The following is a 16,936-nucleotide window of genomic DNA, read 5'->3' on the forward strand; positions in this document are numbered from 1 at the left end:
CATTCTGCCTTCGTCTCAACTCTCTTCTTTCCTTCGTAGTATCTTGTCTTCCTCTTCGCATCTCAGATGCTATTTTTCGGCCAAGTGCTCCGTGGTCCCTGTCACCTTGCCCGTCCCCGCCTTCCGCTGGCCTGGCGCAGACGGAGCCGGATTTCCCAGGGCGGCCGCTAGGTGGGGCTGTGGCCTTGAGATCGGTACCCTAGCAGCAGTGTTCGACAGGCTGCGATGGCCTCAGCATCCCGCATCAGCCCGTGCCGAGAGAGCAGCAGACTAGAGGGGTGACACCGACGGGGGCCGGACACACACACCCACCGGGCATCAAGGGCAGCGGCACTGACGCTATCTGCCTCTGTCCTAGCAGAGGAGGGCTGCCCCTAGCTGGCATCTGAGGGCTCCCCCCAGCTGGCATCTGAGGGCTCCCCCCTCCGAGCATCTGAGGGTCTGCACCTGGCGGGCCGAGAGGACCCTCCACCCCGACTGGCTAGCGCCTGGATGCTTCTCCGACGCTCTGCGAGGTAAGCCATGCCCCCTCACACCCCCTCGGACCCCAAATTTTGGGTGTTAATTAGGGTATTTCAAATAACTCTATTGGGTGCAAGATTTGACATCTTTCCATTGCTGTGTAAATGTGTCCTGGACTGTGTCCGCTGCGTAGAAAGGGCGGCGGTGTGTGTGTGAGGGGAGGGGGCGCTATTGTCCCTTATTTAGAAGGGACAAGGGGGGAAGAGACCTCTGAGCTGAAAGAGAGGAGGGGGTGAACAGGGCACCGCAGAGCGGGTTTAAAGCTCCTTGGCCCATATTTGATCCCGCTCGGGCCTAGCGCCCCCTGGAGGAGTTTCAATGGCCCAGTGACGCTTGCAGCGTCCCGTGCCTTGATTTGTAAAAGCCGGGCCCCGGCCCTCTGCAGGAAGGGGCTGCTAGGGAAGCCCCCTCCCTCTGCGGCGACAGGAAGATGGCAGATGGCTGCGTGGTCCTCTGCAGGGTGCGAGCGCAGGCTATGTGCATGCCACGGCCTTTGTGTGAAAACTGGGGGAGGGTACTGACTGCATAGCTAATATTCCGTAGAAAATAATTAGGCAGCCGTGGTCAATTTTTGTGTTTTTTTGATCCGTGCCCTGCCCATCTTCTGTTCTCACTAACCATCGGCTGCTCCATGAACGTTAACAATGCGCTCTCCTCTGTCAGACTTGCATTGCGGTGCGTGGGTGTGTGAAGGGCTCCCTAGCAGGCCGGTGCGCCACCATCCGACTATTCACGATGGGGGGCGCACAGTTCTCCCAATGCCCCTCAGTCCTGGCAGGGCACCCCTGCTATTCTAATCTCCCTCTGTCCTCTCTCCCCAGCTCCAACCCTGATCCGCTGCACCTCCAGTAATGGGACTCGCCCTCAGCTCTGCCAGTGCACCTCGATCCTGAAATGATTCGGTCTCTGCCCCGGGCCTCGGCCCTCACCTGTAGCACCCACTGCTTCTAATGCACAGGAGCCGGGCACACAGCTCTGGCGATGCACCTCAGCCCTGACCATTGGAGATGCTGCTATTCCGATCTCAGTTTCGGGCCAAACGCCCCCCCGCCCCCTCCCCCTGCAGTCCATGCCCCCTCTGGACACTCTCCCATTGAACCCAATAGCTGTACCGTATGGTAGCGTCAAGCGCCCCACACAACATTCAGGGCGGGGGCTGGTCGTTGTTTTGAGTTACACAACTGGAACATATGTGTATGCGCAGCTCATCATGACATACGCGTTTACTCTTTTTCTGTACTGCGATTGGCCTGCTCCCCAGGAAGCCTCTTCCTGCCATTCATTCGTGTTTGGTGAAAGATAGAAATTCTTAAAATACCCTTTTCGCCTGTATTAGCAGCTTCACTGTAAAGCACTGACACATTTCCGGGTGTTGTCGGCTCTTTTTGGCATCAAAGGGGTCTGTGTGTTATTCACCACCGACAAACCGCGCACAGGTTCCGGCTTTGCGGCCAGAGCTGATGACTTTTCTACTGAGGAACGAGGTTCTTGTCTCGGTATCGGTTCAATATCCCCATGCCTAATAAACAACAAGCACTGGCAACGTCAATAGGTCTGAATTTAAAAGAATAGTATTTGCTAATGTGAAGTATTACATATAAATAGGATGGGAATTATATTAGTGTAGGATGAAAGGTCAAGTGGCAGGTGCACTGTCAGGTCAGACCTAAAAATCCATGTAGGCTAACGGCTGCTCTCCTCCCATCTGTGCTGCTGCTGCCAGCAAAAGAAAATGATCTGGTTTCATAACATTATAGTGTCATGTTTACCGTTCTCAATATATCTTCTAGCTCAACTCTCTGGCTCATCTCAAACCTCTTTCTACTACTCTTTCCAATGTACTACCCTATTTCTCACCCTATACCGCTCTCAATAAATCCATTCCCTTCACTCTCTCATTCAACCCAAACCCCTTACTACTACTATGATCCCCAAAATAACCCTTTCGAGACTCTTCCATACTCCACCCCTTCTTGCATCATCTCATACCTCTTTTTACTATTCCGATTCCCCAAAACAATCCAGCCATCGCCTCACCGTTGCCCCGACCTGTCAATTACAACTTTAGCAGTTGGACCACCATTGCACCACCAAAGCCACCAAAGCCACCATGTAACAGCTGTTCCTTGGCAGTGGTGTGGCGGTCAAGGCCTCAGTAATATGCTGGTGGTGCCGCTGCAGCACCACTAAGCATGTTACGAGATTCATGGTGGTTTTGAAACAACGGCTAGCAATCCTGAAACATTAGGACCCCCTGTTGCCCATTTGCATGGGGATACATGCAGGGGCACATAACATGTGCACCCCTGTGTGCATGCACCCCAGTACCTCCACGGCGTAGACTTTACAGTACATGCGGTGCAGAATTTTTTGGGCCGTTACCATTGCGGTGTCCATTTTCAGAGACACCGCCATGGGACCACCAAAAAAAGCCTGCCCGACACAAGGAAACTCGTAATCTGGAGGGCGGTGTGGGCACACAGGTTTGGTGGTGCGGGAGCGGGCCGCTGGCATGATGGTCAGCTCCTGCACCGCCAAACTCGTAGTTAGGCCTTTAGTGTCTATAGTAGTCTGGCAATCAGCCAAAAGAGCTGTGCCAATGCACATCTGCCTAATCTGGTGTGCTCACCCAAAGAACATCAACCTTGGCCTGCTGTACCTCGCTGCAGCGCTGGAAAGAAAGCCATGCAGTCTGCCGATGGCCTGCATTTCTTCATTATTCAAAGGCTTGCAACATTATTAAATATTTACAGATTCCTTCTATAATCAATGCTGACCTGCATCATAGCTGTGCCAACACTCCCACCCATCTCCACCATCCTTACTTGAAAGAACTTCTTCTGCTATTCCAGGAACGGGACTCTGGTGGCACTCTGCCAACCAGCTCAATCAGTACAGAGAGCACTCAGTGCTATTCCTGCACTGGGTCCATAATCCAGTGTCACTAATGCACCTCAGCTCTGACCTGCAGCCCTGTTGCTATTCACGTACCAAAGACATCCACTGATCTGCAGCTGAACCTTCATAGTGACCTTCTTGCGCCACTGCAATGCAAGGACTGAGGCGCATAGAGCTCTCGAAGTGCACCTTGACCTGGAACTGCACTCCTATTGTTCCAGAATTGGAATTTATACATATCCCCAACAGTGACCCTAATCCTGATTTACAGCACCCCCTGCTATTCCAGTAATGGGTCCCACACACAGTGCTGCCGATGTAACTCACCCTTACCTGCGCACACCTGCACTATTCCAGTACTGGGACAAACACAGCTCTGCCTTTGCACCCAGCCAAACCTCTTGCTGTTCCCCTGGCCTACACACAGCTCCGCCGAAGCACCTCAAGCCTGATCTGAAGTGTGAACTAATGCTCCAGATCTGTGGGCCAGACACGGCTCTGCTAATGCACCTCAAGCCTGACCTGCACTAACTCCTGATGCTCTTGTCTTGGGGTCCACACAGAGCTCTGTCAATGCACTTCAAGCCTGACATCCAGCATCCCCTGACGCTCTTGCCTTTGAGTCCACACACATCTCTGTCAATGCCTGACCTGCATCATCTCCTGATGCTCTTGTCCTGGGGCCACACAGTCAAGTGTTTCAATGGTTTTCACGTTGAAAAATGCAGTAAACCCTTCCAATATCCAAACAAAGGAGGTGATTCCATTCCAAGGAGCATGCCTTTCGTTCCAGGCCACAGCCTTGAAACACAAAAGTCACAATATCGGCAACGATAGACGGCGACACAGTATACATGACAGCTGGAGCAGTTTGTTCAAATACAACATGATCCGCAGGGTGCCTAGTAGTCAATAGCTCATCGTATCGTATTGTATTGTAATTGCATTTATATAGCGCTTACTACCCGGACGAGGAGTCAAAGCGCTGTTTTGCAAGTAGCACGCAACTCCGGAACCCATAAAGGATTAGTGGTAAATTAGTATAGTGAAATATGAAAGTAATTTGAGTGGTGGACATGCTTGTCTGTTTTTTTGATTGAGAAGGATAGCGGAGGGATAGAAGAGGGAAAAAGGTTTGCATTTATATAGCTCTTGCTACCCCTGATGGGGTGTTGAAGTGCCTTTTTGGCGAGTAGCACACTACTCCGGAACCCATCAAGGATTAGTTGTGAATTAGTATACTGAAATATGAAATTAGTTTCAGTGGTGGACATGCTAGTCTGTTATTTGGATTGAAAAGGATAGTGGAGAGTTAGAACAGGAAAGGGTTGTTTTGGAGCTCATAGCAGTAGGAGGAGGCTTGTGCTGAGTAAAAGGGAGGTGGAGGGTGTGAGAAGCTGGCTTGGTATATGATGCACACTTATGTAAGTGAGCACCCTGCACACATCCAAACAATCCTTATGGTGATTTTAGTGGTCTTAGACAACCTTAGAAAGCTCTCTAGTGGTAGCTGTGGAGAGTAGCCTTCAGGCTTAGTTCAGAAGAAGAATAAAGTAGCTTGTTTTACCAAAGCATAATCTTAATGGTATAGATTAACCTTCTAAACCTCCAGAGGCGAAAAGCCGGGAGATAGGGGCTCTTTGTTGAAATTTTTTTGTGTGTCACTTGTGTTTAGCTGCTGATTTTAATAGCACTTACTCACCCTAGGCTTCACTGGACTCAGTCTAAGAGCACACCGCACAGCTGCCCTCGCGCTGTCAGCGGACTCCCAAAAACAACCACGGCGCCATTGCCGGCGTGCTGATAGGCCACGCCCCCTTGGAGGTCATGTCCCCCTCCTGAACAGGTATTTAACGCTGAGGAATAGCGTCGCCTGCCAGAACCTCCTAAACCTCCTGAGGCGAAAAGCCGGGAGATAGGCGCTCTTTGTTTTAAAATATTTTGTGTGTCACTTGTGTTTAGCTGCTGATTTTAATAGCACTTACTCACCCAGGCTTCACTGGACTCGGTCCAAGAGCACACCGCACAGCTGCCCTCGCGCTGTCAGCGGACTCCCAAAAACAACCACGGCGCCATTGCCGGCGTGCTGATAGGCCACGCCCCCTTGGAGGTCATGTCCCCCTCCTGAACAGGTATTTAACGCTGAGGAATAGCGTCGCCTGCCAGAACCTTCTAAACCTCCTGAGGCGAAAAGCCGGGAGATAGGCGCTCTTTGTTTTAAAATATTTTGTGTGTCACTTGTGTTTAGCTGCTGATTTTAATAGCACTTACTCACCCAGGCTTCACTGGACTCGGTCCAAGAGCACACCGCACAGCTGCCCTCGCGCTGTCAGCGGACTCCCAAAAACAACCACGGCGCCATTGCCGGCGTGCTGATAGGCCACGCCCCCTTGGAGGCCACGCCCCCCTCCTGAACAGGTATTTAACGCTGAGGAATAGCGTCGCCTGCCAGAACCTTCTAAACCTCCTGAGGCGAAAAGCCGGGAGATAGGCGCTCTTTGTTTTAAAATATTTTGTGTGTCACTTGTGTTTAGCTGCTGATTTTAATACCACTTACTCACCCTAGGCTTCACTGGACTCGGTCCAAGAGCACACCGCACAGCTGCCCTCGCGCTGTCAGCGGACTCCCAAAAACAACCACGGCGCCATTGCCGGCGTGCTGATAGGCCACGCCCCCTTGGAGGCCACGCCCCTCTCCTGAACAGGTATTTAACGCTGAGGAATAGCGTCGCCTGCCAGAACCTTCTAAACCTCCTGAGGCGAAAAGCCGGGAGATAGGCCCTCTTTGTTTTAAAATATTTTGTGTGTCACTTGTGTTTAGCTGCTGATTTTAATAGAACTTACTCACCCAGGCTTCACTGGACTCGGTCCAAGAGCACACCGCACAGCTGCCCTCGCGCTGTCAGCGGACTCCCAAAAACAACCACGGCGCCATTGCCGGCGTGCTGATAGGCCACGCCCCCTTGGAGGCCACGCCCCCCTCCTGAACAGGTATTTAACGCTGAGGAATAGCGTCGCCTGCCAGAACCTTCTAAACCTCCTGAGGCGAAAAGCCGGGAGATAGGCGCTCTTTGTTTTAAAAAAATTTGTGTGCCACTTGTGTTTAGCTGCTGATTTTAATAGCACTTACTCACCCTAGGCTTCACTGGACTCGGTCCAAGAGCACACCGCACAGCTGCCCTCGCGCTGTCAGCGGACTCTCAAAAACAACCACGGCGCCATTGCCGGTGTGCTGATAGGCCACGCCCCCTTGGAGGCCACGCCCCCTCCTGAACAGGTATTTAACGCTGAGGAATAGCGTCGCCTGCCAGAACCTTCTAAACCTCCTGAGGCGAAAAGCCGGGAGATAGGCGCTCTTTGTTTTAAAATATTTTGTGTGTCACTTGTGTTTAGCTGCTGATTTTAATAGCACTTACTCACCCAGGCTTCACTGGACTCGGTACAAGAGCACACCGCACAGCTGCCCTCGCGCTGTCAGCGGACTCCCAAAAACAACCACGGCGCCATTGCCGGCGTGCTGATAGGCCACACCCCCTTGGAGGCCACGCCCCCTCCTGAACAGGTATTTAACGCTGAGGAATAGCGTCGCCTGCCAGAACCTTCTAAACCTCCTGAGGCGAAAAGCCGGGAGATAGGCGCTCTTTGTTTTAAAATATTTTGTGTGTCACTTGTGTTTAGCTGCTGATTTTAATAGCACTTACTCACCCTAGGCTTCACTGGACTCGGTCCAAGAGCACGCCGCACAGCTGCCCTCGCGCTGTCAGCGGACTCCCAAAAACAACCACGGCGCCATTGCCAGCGTGCTGATAGGCCACGCCCCCTTGGAGGCCACGCCCCCCTCCTGAACAGGTATTTAACGCTGAGGAATAGCGTCGCCTGCCAGAACCTTCTAAACCTCCTGAGGCGAAAAGCCGGGAGATAGGCGCTCTTTGTTTTAAAATATTTTGTGTGTCACTTGTGTTTAGCTGCTGATTTTAATAGCACGTACTCACCCAGGCTTCACTGGACTCGGTCCAAGAGCACACCGCACAGCTGCCCTCGCGCTGTCAACGCACTCCCAAAAACAACCACGGCGCCATTGCCGGCGTGCTGATAGGCCACGCCCCCTTGGAGGCCACGCCCCCCTCCTGAACAGGTATTTAACGCTGAGGAATAGCGTCGCCTGCCAGAACCTTCTAAACCTCCTGAGGCGAAAAGCCGGGAGATAGGCGCTCTTTGTTTTAAAATATTTTGTGTGTCACTTGTGTTTAGCTGCTGATTTTAATAGCACTTACTCACCCTAGGCTTCACTGGACTCGGTCCAAGAGCACACCGCACAGCTGCCCTCGCGCTGTCAGCGGACTCCCAAAAACAACCACGGCGCCATTGCCGGCGTGCTGATAGGCCACGCCCCCTTGGAGGCCACGCCCCCCTCCTGAACAGGTATTTAACGCTGAGGAATAGCGTCGCCTGCCAGAACCTTCTAAACCTCCTGAGGCGAAAAGCCGGGAGATAGGCGCTCTTTGTTTTAAAATATTTTGTGTGTCACTTGTGTTTAGCTGCTGATTTTAATAGCACTTACTCACCCAGGCTTCACTGGACTCGGTCCAAGAGCACACCGCACAGCTGCCCTCGCGCTGTCAGCGGACTCCCAAAAACAACCACGGCGCCATTGCCGGCGTGCTGATAGGCCACGCCCCCTTGGAGGCCACGACCCCCTCCTGAACAGGTATTTAACGCTGAGGAATAGCGTCGCCTGCCAGAACCTTCTAAACCTCCTGAGGCGAAAAGCCGGGAGATAGGCGCTCTTTGTTTTAAAATATTTTGTGTGTCACTTGTGTTTAGCTGCTGATTTTAATAGCACTTACTCACCCTAGGCTTCACTGGACTCGGTCCAAGATCACACCGCACAGCTGCCCTCGCGCTGTCAGCGGACTCCCAAAAACAACCACGGCGCTATTGCCGGCGTGCTGATAGGCCACGCCCCCTTGGAGGCCACGCCCCCCTCCTGAATAGGTATTTAATGCTGAGGAATAGCGTCGCCTGCCAGAACCTTCTAAACCTCCTGAGGCGAAAAGCCGGGAGATAGGCGCTCTTTGTTTTAAAATATTTTGTGTGTCACTTGTGTTTAGCTGCTGATTTTAATAGCACTTACTCACCCTAGGCTTCACTGGACTCGGTCCAAGAGCACACCGCACAGCTGCCCTCGCGCTGTCAGCGGACTCCCAAAAACAACCACGGCGCCATTGCCGGCGTGCTGATAGGCCACGCCCCCTTGGAGGCCACGCCCCCTCCTGAACAGGTATTTAACGCTGAGGAATAGCGTCGCCTGCCAGAACCTTCTAAACCTCCTGAGGCGAAAAGCCGGGAGATAGGCGCTCTTTGTTTTAAAATATTTTGTGTGTCACTTGTGTTTAGCTGCTGATTTTAATAGCACTTACTCACCCAGGCTTCACTGGACTCGGTCCAAGAGCACACCGCACAGCTGCCCTCGCGCTGTCAGCGGACTCCCAAAAACAACCACGGCGCCATTGCCGGCGTGCTGATAGGCCATGCCCCCTTGGAGGCCACGCCCCCCTCCTGAACAGGTATTTAACGCTGAGGAATAGCGTCGCCTGCCAGAACCTTCTAAACCTCCTGAGGCGAAAAGCCGGGAGATAGGCGCTCTTTGTTTTAAAATATTTTGTGTGTCACTTGTGTTTAGCTGCTGATTTTAATAGCACTTACTCACCCTAGGCTTCACTGGACTCGGTCCAAGAGCACACCGCACAGCTGCCCTCGCGCTGTCAGCGCACTCCCAAAAACAACCACGGCGCCATTGCCGGCGTGCTGATAGGCCACGCCCCCTTGGAGGCCACGCCCCCCTCCTGAACAGGTATTTAACGCTGAGGAATAGCGTCACCTGCCAGAACCTTCTAAACCTCCTGAGGCGAAAAGCCGGGAGATAGGCGCTCTTTGTTTTAAAATATTTTGTGTGTCACTTGTGTTTAGCTGCTGATTTTAATAGCACTTACTCACCCTAGGCTTCACTGGACTCGGTCCAAGAGCACACCGCACAGCTGCCCTCGGGCTGTCAGCGCACTCCCAAAAACAACCACGGCACCATTGCCGGCGTGCTGATAGGCCACGCCCCCTTGGAGGCCACGCCCCCCTCCTGAACAGGTATTTAACGCTGAGGAATAGCGTCGCCTGCCAGAACCTTCTAAACCTCCTGAGGCGAAAAGCCGGGAGATAGGCGCTCTTTGTTTTAAAATATTTTGTGTGTCACTTGTGTTTAGCTGCAGATTTTAATAGCACTTACTCACCCAGGCTTCACTGGACTCGGTCCAAGAGCACACCGCACAGCTGCCCTCGCGCTGTCAGCGGACTCCCAAAAACAACCACGGCGCCATTGCTGGCGTGCTGATAGGCCACGCCCCCTTGGAGGCCACGCCCCCCTCCTTCCTCCTCATAAAAATATGTGTCTACACCGTACGCGCAGCGGAAGGGCGCAGCGGGCGCGCCGTCTGCGTGCCGAAGGCGCGCCTAAGGCAAGCCCGTCTTCGCCCGTCCTCGCCAAGTCATCGCCTCTCGCCACCCCCCCTGCCCAAAAAACTCGGACGGCACACTATTATGACAAAAATCATCTTCTTGCCCTTAACCAGAGCCTACGCTGTGACAGGCTAGAGGGCTGCATTGGACAGACTGCTCTTCAATGTAACTCCTGTAGCTTAATCATACCTGCACCTGGGCTACCCCGTCACAGAAGCGCTAGAAAGAACCTTCCCTCGCTCCTAATTTCTCAGCTTAATGTCAGGTCCCTGGTAAAACACCATTTGGAGGTATACACTCTATTGACAGACATGAACCCAGACATACTGTTTGTATGTGAAACCTGGCTTAAGGACGATCTAACTAGCATCCCCAATCTGACGCTACCGGATGGATTCTCTATGACCTCCATCAATAGAGGCACGAGGGGAGGTGGCATTGCCGCTATCTATAGAACATCATACACCTGTACTTTTGTGAAGGAAGACACTACGGGCTGTGAGTGTGCTCGATTTAAAATCATCACTAGCCCTCAGTTCTCCCTCTCTGGCCTTTTTATTATAGACCACCGGGCCCCTCCTCGAAATTTATAGAGGAAATATTAGAGATAGCCCATGCTCTGGTTACAAGCTCCGCTAACTTCACGATCTTGGGGGACCTAAACCTCCACTTCGACTCCATCTCGGATCCGACCATCAGTAGTTTTTTACAACAAGGGGTGGTGAGGGACAGAGTCTCTGAATTAAGCAGAATACTCTCACCCAGTCAAGAGATCTGGGCTAGATCCAACACCGTTTTTTAGCTCATTGCACATTCGCAGTTTCAGAAGCTGGCTGTATGCAAATTAGTCTGTCCCTGGCCCAGTGCATCATGGGAACAGGGCAGACCAGACTACAAAAGCCAATTCTTACACTGGAAGGAAACAAGCTTCCGGGGACCGGTTTCTGGCATTACAGCCGTCTTCGGCCCGGCTTGCTTGAATCCTGATGGTGCAATGAGCAAGGGACTCATGTCTGAGTATGCCCTTCCACGCTTAGGGTGGACAAAAATATTTACAACAAGGGGTGGTGAGGGACAGAGTCTCTGAATTAAGCAGAATACTCTCACCCAGTCAAGAGATCTGGGCTAGATCCAACACCGTTTTTTAGCTCATTGCACCATCCCAGTTTCAGAACCTGGCTGTATGCAAATTAGTCTGTCCCTGGCCCAGTGCATCATGGGAACAGGGCAGACCAGACTACAAAAGCCAATTCTTACACTGGGAAGGAAACAAGCTTCCGGGGACCGGTTTCTGGCATTACAGCCGTCTTCGGCCCGGCTTGCTTGAATCCTGATGGTGCAATGAGCAAGGGACTCATGTCTGAGTAAACCCTTCCACGCTTAGGGTGGACAAAAATATTTACAACAAGGGGTGGTGAGGGACAGAGTCTCTGAATTAAGCAGAATACTCTCACCCAGTCAAGAGATCTGGGCTAGATCCAACACCGTTTTTTAGCTCATTGCACCATCCCAGTTTCAGAACCTGGCTGTATGCAAATTACTCTGTCCCTGGCCCAGTGCATCATGGGAACAGGGCAGACCAGACTACAAAAGCCAATTCTTACACTGGGAAGGAAACAAGCTTCCGGGGACCGGTTTCTGGCATTACAGCCGTCTTCGGCCCGGCTTGCTTGAATCCTGATGGTGCAATGAGCAAGGGACCCATGTCTGAGTATACCCTTCCACGCTTAGGGTGGACAAAAATATTTACAACAAGGGGTGGTGAGGGACAGAGTCTCTGAATTAAGCAGAATACTCTCACCCAGTCAAGAGATCTGGGCTAGATCCAACACCGTTTTTTAGCTCATTGCACCATCCCAGTTTCAGAACCTGGCTGTATGCAAATTAGTCTGTCCCTGGCCCAGTGCATCATGGGAACAGGGCAGACCAGACTACAAAAGCCAATTCTTACACTGGGAAGAAAACAAGCTTCCGGGGACCGGTTTCTGGCATTACAGCCGTCTTCGGCCCGGCTTGCTTGAATCCTGATGGTGCAATGAGCAAGGGACTCATGTCTGAGTATACCCTTCCACGCTTAGGGTGGACAAAAATATTTACAACAAGGGGTGGTGAGGGACAGAGTCTCTGAATTAAGCAGAATACTCTCACCCAGTCAAGAGATCTGGGCTAGATCCAACACCGTTTTTTAGCTCATTGCACCATCCCAGTTTCAAAACCTGGCTGTATGCAAATTAGTCTGTCCCTGGCCCAGTGCATCATGGGAACAGGGCAGACCAGACTACAAAAGCCAATTCTTACACTGGGAAGGAAACAAGCTTCCGGGGACCGGTTTCTGGCATTACAGCCGTCTTCGGCCCGGCTTGCTTGAATCCTGATGGTGCAATGAGCAAGGGACTCATGTCTGAGTATACCCTTCCACGCTTAGGGTGGACAAAAATATTTACAACAAGGGGTGGTGAGGGACAGAGTCTCTGAATTAAGCAGAATACTCTCACCCAGTCAAGAGATCTGGGCTAGATCCAACACCGTTTTTTACCTCATTGCACCATCCCAGTTTCAGAACCTGGCTGTATGCAAATTAGTCTGTCCCTGGCCCAGTGCATCATGGGAACAGGGCAGACCAGACTACAAAAGCCAATTCTTACACTGGGAAGGAAACAAGCTTCCGGGGACCGGTTTCTGGCATTACAGCCGTCTTCGGCCCGGCTTGCTTGAATCCTGATGGTGCAATGAGCAAGGGACTCATGTCTGAGTATACCCTTCCACGCTTAGGGTGGACAAAAATATTTACAACAAGGGGTGGTGAGGGACAGAGTCTCTGAATTAAGCAGAATACTCTCACCCAGTCAAGAGATCTGGGCTAGATCCAACACCGTTTTTTAGCTCATTGCACCATCCCAGTTTCAGAACCTGGCTGTATGCAAATTAGTCTGTCCCTGGCCCAGTGCATCATGGGAACAGGGCAGACCAGACTACAAAAGCCAATTCTTACACTGGGAAGGAAACAAGCTTCCGGGGACCGGTTTCTGGCATTACAGCCGTCTTCGGCCCGGCTTGCTTGAATCCTGATGGTGCAATGAGCAAGGGACTCATGTCTGAGTATACCCTTCCACGCTTAGGGTGGACAAAAATATTTACAACAAGGGGTGGTGAGGGACAGAGTCTCTGAATTAAGCAGAATACTCTCACCCAGTCAAGAGATCTGGGCTAGATCCAACACCGTTTTTTAGCTCATTGCACCATCCCAGTTTCAGAACCTGGCTGTATGCAAATTAGTCTGTCCCTGGCCCAGTGCATCATGGGAACAGGGCAGACCAGACTACAAAAGCCAATTCTTACACTGGGAAGGAAACAAGCTTCCGGGGACCGGTTTCTGGCATTACAGCCGTCTTCGGCCCGGCTTGCTTGAATCCTGATGGTGCAATGAGCAAGGGACTCATGTCTGAGTATACCCTTCCACGCTTAGGGTGGACAAAAATATTTACAACAAGGGGTGGTGAGGGACAGAGTCTCTGAATTAAGCAGAATACTCTCACCCAGTCAAGAGATCTGGGCTAGATCCAACACCGTTTTTTAGCTCATTGCACCATCCCAGTTTCAGAACCTGGCTGTATGCAAATTAGTCTGTCCCTGGCCCAGTGCATCATGGGAACAGGGCAGACCAGACTACAAAAGCCAATTCTTACACTGGGAAGGAAACAAGCTTCCGGGGACCGGTTTCTGGCATTACAGCCGTCTTCGGCCCGGCTTGCTTGAATCCTGATGGTGGAATGAGCAAGGGACTCATGTCTGAGTATACCCTTCCACGCTTAGGGTGGACAAAAATATTTACAACAAGGGGTGGTGAGGGACAGAGTCTCTGAATTAAGCAGAATACTCTCACCCAGTCAAGAGATCTGGGCTAGATCCAACACCGTTTTTTAGCTCATTGCACCATCCCAGTTTCAGAACCTGGCTGTATGCAAATTAGTCTGTCCCTGGCCCAGTGCATCATGGGAACAGGGCAGACCAGACTACAAAAGCCAATTCTTACACTGGAAAGGAAACAAGCTTCCGGGGACCGGTTTCTGGCATTACAGCCGTCTTCGGCCCGGCTTGCTTGAATCCTGATGGTGCAATGAGCAAGGGACTCATGTCTGAGTATACCCTTCCACGCTTAGGGTGGACAAAAATATTTACAACAAGGGGTGGTGAGGGACAGAGTCTCTGAATTAAGCAGAATACTCTCACCCAGTCAAGAGATCTGGGCTAGATCCAACACCGTTTTTTAGCTCATTGCACCATCCCAGTTTCAAAACCTGGCTGTATGCAAATTAGTCTGTCCCTGGCCCAGTGCATCATGGGAACTGGGCAGACCAGACTACAAAAGCCAATTCTTACACTGGGAAGGAAACAAGCTTCCGGGGACCGGTTTCTGGCATTACAGCCGTCTTCGGCCCGGCTTGCTTGAATCCTGATGGTGCAATGAGCAAGGGACTCATGTCTGAGTATACCCTTCCACGCTTAGGGTGGACAAAAATATTTACAACAAGGGGTGGTGAGGGACAGAGTCTCTGAATTAAGCAGAATACTCTCACCCAGTCAAGAGATCTGGGCTAGATCCAACACCGTTTTTTAGCTCATTGCACCATCTCAGTTTCAGAACCTGGCTGTATGCAAATTAGTCTGTCCCTGGCCCAGTGCATCATGGGAACAGGGCAGACCAGACTACAAAAGCCAATTCTTACACTGGGAAGGAAACAAGCTTCCGGGGACCGGTTTCTGGCATTACAGCCGTCTTCGGCCCGGCTTGCTTGAATCCTGATGGTGCAATGAGCAAGGGACTCATGTCTGAGTATACCCTTCCACGCTTAGGGTGGACAAAAATATTTACAACAAGGGGTGGTGAGGGACAGAGTCTCTGAATTAAGCAGAATACTCTCACCCAGTCAAGAGATCTGGGCTAGATCCAACACCGTTTTTTAGCTCATTGCACCATCCCAGTTTCAGAACCTGGCTGTATGCAAATTAGTCTGTCCCTGGCCCAGTGCATCATGGGAACAGGGCAGACCAGACTACAAAAGCCAATTCTTACACTGGGAAGGAAACAAGCTTCCGGGGACCGGTTTCTGGCATTACAGCCGTCTTCGGCCCGGCTTGCTTGAATCCTGATGGTGCAATGAGCAAGGGACTCATGTCTGAGTATACCCTTCCACGCTTAGGGTGGACAAAAATATTTACAACAAGGGGTGGTGAGGGACAGAGTCTCTGAATTAAGCAGAATACTCTCACCCAGTCAAGAGATCTGGGCTAGATCCAACACCGTTTTTTAGCTCATTGCACCATCCCAGTTTCAGAACCTGGCTGTATGCAAATTAGTCTGTCCCTGGCCCAGTGCATCATGGGAACAGGGCAGACCAGACTACAAAAGCCAATTCTTACACTGGGAAGGAAACAAGCTTCCGGGGACCGGTTTCTGGCATTACAGCCGTCTTCGGCCCGGCTTGCTTGAATCCTGATGGTGCAATGAGCAAGGGACTCATGTCTGAGTATACCCTTCCACGCTTAGGGTGGACAAAAATATTTACAACAAGGGGTGGTGAGGGACAGAGTCTCTGAATTAAGCAGAATACTCTCACCCAGTCAAGAGATCTGGGCTAGATCCAACACCGTTTTTTAGCTCATTGCACCATCCCAGTTTCAGAACCTGGCTGTATGCAAATTAGTCTGTCCCTGGCCCAGTGCATCATGGGAACAGGGCAGACCAGACTACAAAAGCCAATTCTTACACTGGGAAGGAAACAAGCTTCCGGGGACCGGTTTCTGGCATTATAGCCGTCTTCGGCCCGGCTTGCTTGAATCCTGATGGTGCAATGAGCAAGGGACTCATGTCTGAGTATACCCTTCCACGCTTAGGGTGGACAAAAATATTTACAACAAGGGGTGGTGAGGGACAGAGTCTCTGAATTAAGCAGAATACTCTCACCCAGTCAAGAGATCTGGGCTAGATCCAACACCTTTTTTAGCTCATTGCACCATCCCAGTTTCAGAACCTGGCTGTATGCAAATTAGTCTGTCTCTGGCCCAGTGCATCATGGGAACAGGGCAGACCAGACTACAAAAGCCAATTCTTACACTGGGAAGGAAACAAGCTTCCGGGGACCGGTTTCTGGCATTACAGCCGTCTTCGGCCCGGCTTGCTTGAATCCTGATGGTGCAATGAGCAAGGGACTCATGTCTGAGTATACCCTTCCACGCTTAGGGTGGACAAAAATATTTACAACAAGGGGTGGTGAGGGACAGAGTCTCTGAATTAAGCAGAATACTCTCACCCAGTCAAGAGATCTGGGCTAGATCCAACACCGTTTTTTAGCTCATTGCACCATCCCAGTTTCAGAACCTGGCTGTATGCAAATTAGTCTGTCCCTGGCCCAGTGCATCATGGGAACAGGGCAGACCAGACTACAAAAGCCAATTCTTACACTGGGAAGGAAACAAGCTTCCGGGGACCGGTTTCTGGCATTACAGCCGTCTTCGGCCCGGCTTGCTTGAATCCTGATGGTGCAATGAGCAAGGGACTCATGTCTGAGTATACCCTTCCACGCTTAGGGTGGACAAAAATATTTACAACAAGGGGTGGTGAGGGACAGAGTCTCTGAATTAAGCAGAATACTCTCACCCAGTCAAGAGATCTGGGCTAGATCCAACACCGTTTTTTAGCTCATTGCACCATCCCAGTTTCAGAACCTGGCTGTATGCAAATTAGTCTGTCCCTGGCCCAGTGCATCATGGGAACAGGGCAGACCAGACTACAAAAGCCAATTCTTACACTGGGAAGGAAACAAGCTTCCGGGGACCGGTTTCTGGCATTACAGCCGTCTTCGGCCCGGCTTGCTTGAATCCTGATGGTGCAATGAGCAAGGGACTCATGTCTGAGTATACCCTTCCACGCTTAGGGTGGACAAAAATATTTACAACAAGGGGTGGTGAGGGACAGAGTCTCTGAATTAAGCAGAATACTCTCACC

The 16,936-nt window shown here is 51.5% G+C and overlaps 1 protein-coding gene across 2 annotated transcripts in view; it reads left to right on the plus strand.

Annotated features, from left to right (window-relative positions):
* The first annotated feature begins 224 nt into the window (after window positions 1-224).
* B4GALNT1 (beta-1,4-N-acetyl-galactosaminyltransferase 1) overlaps window positions 225-16,936 on the plus strand; it is a 702,884-nt gene continuing 686,172 nt past the window's right edge. For both annotated transcript variants that reach the window (XM_078688946.1, XM_078688955.1), the window contains exon 1: window positions 225-515. The gene's annotated coding sequence lies outside the window, so the exon portion shown is untranslated. The remainder of the gene's footprint in view (window positions 516-16,936) is intronic.

Source organism: Lissotriton helveticus, chromosome 1_1 (assembly GCF_964261635.1).
Source record: "Lissotriton helveticus chromosome 1_1, aLisHel1.1, whole genome shotgun sequence".
Classification (NCBI taxonomy): Eukaryota; Metazoa; Chordata; class Amphibia; order Caudata; family Salamandridae; genus Lissotriton; species Lissotriton helveticus.